This window comes from Tursiops truncatus, chromosome X (assembly GCF_011762595.2).
Source record: "Tursiops truncatus isolate mTurTru1 chromosome X, mTurTru1.mat.Y, whole genome shotgun sequence".
NCBI lineage: Eukaryota > Metazoa > Chordata > Mammalia > Artiodactyla > Delphinidae > Tursiops > Tursiops truncatus.
This window is the reverse complement of record NC_047055.1, coordinates 20090177-20095615: the sequence shown is the minus strand read 5'-3', so window position 1 is coordinate 20095615 and position 5439 is coordinate 20090177.

Genomic DNA, 5439 nt, shown 5'->3' with positions numbered 1-5439 from the left:
TTTTTAAGCATACCATACGTTATCGCATTTTCCCATTTCATCCCCACAACCTCTGAGAAAGTACTTTTATTGTTCCCATTTTACAAGTGAGAGAACAGAGCGAGGCTCATAGAGATTATCCAAGTCGCTCAAGGTCACTCGTCAAGGATATGAAAAAAGCAGGAATCAAACCAGGCAAATGACTCCAGGACCCATTCTCTCAAAAAAGGGCAAGGGATCTGGATTTCACTATTTTACAGATGAGAAAACAGACTCAACCAGGATCACATGGCTGGTGAGTAGGACTTAGCTCATGTTCTCCACACGATCCTGCTTCCCCAGAGCCTTCCCGCCCAGGCCTTTACCTTTGACCCCTGACACTTGATCCTGGGGTTCCTGGGCAGCAGGAGGGCCTGGGTGCCTGGCCAAGACCCACTCGCAGGCCGTTCAGCCCAGGGCAGCTCACATGCCCCCCTTTCCTCCCTTTAGTGCAAGACCCAGGGCTGCGCCTCATCTCCTCCCCACAGTTAAACTGCCTCTTCTAATCCACCATTTTTGGATTCAGAAGCCTGGCTGCAGAGGGGGCCACAGCCACCCGAGCGCCTCCCCTCCAGGGCCTCAGATGCCCGGCACACGGAGCATCCTGCTTCAAGGGCTTCCCTCCGGATCAGGCAGGGAAACGTTCAGGGCACACACAGCGGGGCTCCTAACACGTGCAGGGCACTTGAGACATCATTAGGAACCGAAGATAAATAAATGTCCCCTTGGGCTCCGGTCCTTGCTTTTTCTGCTGGAGAATAGAGCTTACCAAACCCCTCCTCGCCTGCTGATTCCCGCTGTGGAGCAGGCCACGTGGAAAACTCCCTTTTCCTAGGCGTTAGGATTCTAGGGTCCTTGTACCAGCTGTGTGGCCTTGCTCAAGTCACTGCACCTTTCTGGTGTTCAGTTATCCCTTCTGTAAACTACCTGGACCGCCTTCCTCATGAGGTGAGAAGCCCGTAAGATCCAGATGTGACAGCGCTCTGTAAGCCAGGAAGCCGCACAGACAAGAGATGAAAATGCTATTATCTGCCCACCTTTGGAGGGAGGTAAGGAAAACGTTTGGGACCAAAATTTTACATACAAATTGTCAAAACCAGACAGGTTTTTGAGCAAGTATCTAATCTGTTTTCCCAGCTATGCTTCCCAGAGCTCAAGGCTCCTCAGAAATGCCACAAGGCAAAGCAGAGCCCCAGTACACCTGAAAATGATGCAATGTTGTCAATTAACTATACTTCAATTAAAAAAAATAAGCAGCTGGATGGACTTCCCATAAAGTTGTACTGGAAGCAATTGCAGGGCCACCTCCTGGGTGACTGACCTGTGCAGTCGCGCAAGGCCTTGTTCTTAGAAGGGCCCCACTCTTGATGGGCTCTGCTGTCACCATCTTGAAATCTTTAAGAATTTTTTTAACAAGGGCTCCCGCACTTTCATTTTGCACCGGGCCCCACAAATGCCATAGGCCGTCCTGACTAGGAGCTCCAGGACCAAATAAACAAACAAAAACCAGGTTTGGTCCCTTCAGTGTCCAGACGGGGAAACTGCAACAGCAGCCCAGAGAAAGGAAGGGACTTGCCCAAGGTGACACTGCCCTTTGCCCAGGAGCTGGGATGAAGTCCCCAGCATTCCTGACTCAGCTCTGTGCTGGCTCCCCTGTGCCTCTCAGTGTGCGCCTCTGTCACTCCCTTACTGGCGCTGATGAGCAAAGTGAGGCCCATGGAGACCAGTTTGATGTCACACAGCTGTGACAGCAGTGGTGATGATGGGATTGAGCTACACTTTTGACCCTTTTAATCCTGTTTGGAATAGGAAAGAGCGTGGGTAAGATGACACATACATACATACCTGCATACGTACACAAAGAGTCTAAATGGTTCACTTTCAAAATGATAACTCTCAGGGCTTCCCTGGTGGCGCAGTGGTTGAGAGTCTGCCTGCCGATGCAGGGGACACGGGTTCGTGCCCCGGTCCGGGAGGATCCTACATGCCGCGGAGTGGCTGGGCCCATGAGCCATGGCCGCTGAGCCTGCGCGTCTGGAGCCTGTGCTCCGCAACGGGAGAGGCCGCAACAGCGAGAGGCCCGCATACTGGAAAAAAAAAAAATGATAACTGTCAGTTGTCTCTCATTTGCCCGCCAGCTGCTCCAGCTGTTCACGGGCTAGGACCACAGAAGGGGCGGGGCTCGCTACCCTTCACCAGCTAAAGCACGTCAGCAGTGAAGTTTACCAACTCACGGGGCACTTCCTCAGTGGGTGGGCACTCTTGGTGCCAAAAAATAGGAATATGAAAGAGTCAGGAGCAACTGTTTCCTCTCTGTCCATCTCTGTCCTCCAGGGTTCTCTCAGCTGGGAGTGGGAGGCACTCCCCAGCGCCAGCCCTGCCCAGCCAACCCTTGCCCTAAGGCTGGCCCATCTCCTCACTTCCTAGTTCCTTTGTGAAACAGGAACTGAGCAATCAGCTCAAGTGAGGTAGGCTGGGAGGGTGAGAAAGCCCCAGTGGTCCATGGCAAGGCCCTGAAGCTGAAACGCTAATTTCCCTCCCAGTGGTCCTGCGTAGTCCTAGGCCCTCTTGCTTGTCACACCTCCTGTGTTCTAGAATAGCTTGGGCTGAGGGACCCTGCCCCGATAAGGTGGAGACACACAGGATATGGGCCACCAGGTCACGGAGCAGAGATTCAGCTGGGGCCCAGATGAGATGTAGAAGCAGGTGCCAAGGCAGGACTGGAGGCTGGAGTGAACATAAGTGGAGTCCCCCACCAGGGACCAAACATTCCATGCACTGGGCACCGGGCCAAGAGCACTCTCTCCATACGTGCCATCTGGGTAATGCTGGTTACACTTACACACACACACACACACACACACACACACCACTCCTCCCCCCTCCCCCCGAAGCAAGGCCCACATTATCATTGTCATTATCTAGAGCTCATTGCCCAAAGTCACTTGCCCAAGGTCATGCAGTCAGTAGGTGATGTGTGGTGATGAATTTGAATCCAGTTCTACCTGACTCCATTTATTGGAGATGTTATCCTGCTCCTCCTCTCCTAGAGTCCTAGACAGCTGTCTCCAGTCCCTCCCAGTCTCCCATAGATAGGCCCTCCGGTGAGTCCCGAGTGTGTTTTTAATCAAGCACCAAAGCCCAGCCTCCTCTTCTGATGCTAATTGCCACAGCTGCCTGCAGGTGTTAGTTTTTATTTGTTTTTAAACCAAGACCTTATCATGAATTCAGAGATTCAGAGATGACTGTCTTTCCCTCCCATGAGCCCCTGCTGCCGGGGACTCCCTAGTGTTCCCAGAGCTGCCAGCTCGTGTGTACTGTCTGTGTGCGTGGGAATGGCTGCCTCCTGCCCAGGCCCCTTGCTCTCCTCTGCCCTCCTCCCACCTGCACTTCTGCTCTCCTTGCCCTCCCTGCCTAAAATGACCACCATGAAGTCTGATAAGGGCTCAGGCTACCACGATGGACTTCACCTTGGAAATGCCCAGGTATTTCCAAGGGACTATGTGGTCTCTGTTTGAACATTTCTAGAGACGGGGAGATCACTACTTACCAGGGCTGAGCTAGTACCATCTGAATATCAAAAATGTCTTCCTTGAAATGAACCCAAACTCCATTTACCTCTTCCCCGTCATTCCTGGCCACCCAGAATACATCCCCCTCCTCTACACGACAGCTGTTTGAAGTCAACTTGCTTCCCAACGCCAACCCTCTAAGCCAGATAGTACAGATGTTGAGTACTCCCCAGGCTGACAAGGGCTCCCCTGCAGATCGCCCCCACTTGATCAACCCTAACTCTCCATCTGTTGTGTATATGATGCCGCTTCCAGATGCTCCCCCCATCCTCTTCACTCCCCTCTGCTTCAAGGTGGCCCTGTGGCACCCCAATCAGCGTAGGGTGTCGATTCTCTCACGTCCTTGTTCAGGAACTCTGCATCAGAGGCACTTGAGCCTAGTGGTTAATAGCACGGGCCCTGAACCTAGACCAAGCCTGTGCTCAAAACTCAGCTCCCGTCACTTCCTAGCTGTGTGGTCTTACACAGTTTGCTGAACCCCTCTGATTCTCGGCTTCCTCCCTGGAAAATGAGGATGACAGCAGTGCCTGCTTCATAGGGTTGTTGTAAAGCCCACCGCCTGCCACTTAGTGTTCTTACTTTCGACTGGATATGTGTGGGTGGCAGGGGGAGGTGAGAATAAGAATTATTCAGCAAGTTTTCCAAACGTAGATATCGCTTATCCGAACTCTTAGTCTCTCAACGCAGGATTGTACCCATTCGCAGAGTGAGGGATGCTTTCATACATGTCTGGGTCCCATCTGCCCAAATATTCCACTCATGATCGTCTACCAAATTAGAATCTCTTGCAGGGAGGTGCAGGTGGGGGGCTGCTCTATGTGAATGCCTACAATGACCTTTGTATCTCTGGAAGCCCGGTATCCACCCTCCGAAGGTTCAGACGAGTCTCACTATTGGTGGAACACCTCCCTACCCCACCACACACACACACACACACACACACACACACCCGCAATATTGCCGTTAAATCAAGGCTCTCCTGCCCCACGTTTATACTGGACACATCTTTGCCATAATAATCCCAATTTAAGCTACTTACCCGGGTGGGGTGGGGAGCCTGTGCCGGGATTAAATAACGTTTTTGAAGTGCCTGATGCAGTGCTTGTCAAAGAAAGTGCTGGGCAATGTAAGCTTGCCGCCCCACCTAGGATGTAAGCTCCCGGGTGCAAGGGACCTCGACAGCTATTTATCTTGCATCTCCTCTGAGTACCTGGCACGAGGACCCAGAGCTAGCTCCTAGGTCCTGTTTGCCAGCCCATTATCAAGTTTGAGGTGGCCTTGTTCACTGAACTACTGACCCGGATCGCTTCTTTAGTTGAGGGCTTTATGTACCTGGATCAGAACCTATAAAATGCAGATGTGTTGCCTGGAAGGGAAACCTATTAAAAAAGTGTTTAGGGCCCATTAGTCAGCTGGGGCCTGACCTAACGGAACTGGGGCCAAGGCAATCTGCTGGGAGAGAAAATTCCGGGAAGGCAAGTCCGGATGAGGGAGCCCAGGACCCCCGGAGTGGAGACTTCTTACCAGAAGCGACAGATCTGAAAAGAAGCCAGAAGGGAAAGGCTGAAAACACCCGTTCCCTTCTGTCCCGGGGGCTGGTCGCCTCTCTGTACTTCTCTCGAGGTGCCCCTCACCCCGCCCCCACCCCGCCGCCTTTTCCCAGGCCTCGGCGAGGCGGTCGGGGCCGCCCAGCGCTGGGGTTAGGTGGCTGGCTGCCTTTGAAGGCTCTGCGGTTAGTGTGTGAGCTCGGCTCGCTGCCGGGACTGAGCAAACAGGAAGCCGGCACATCCTGCGCGGGGCCGGGACGCGCCGTCGCGGCGCAGGCCGGGAAGGTTCTGCCTGAAGGCTC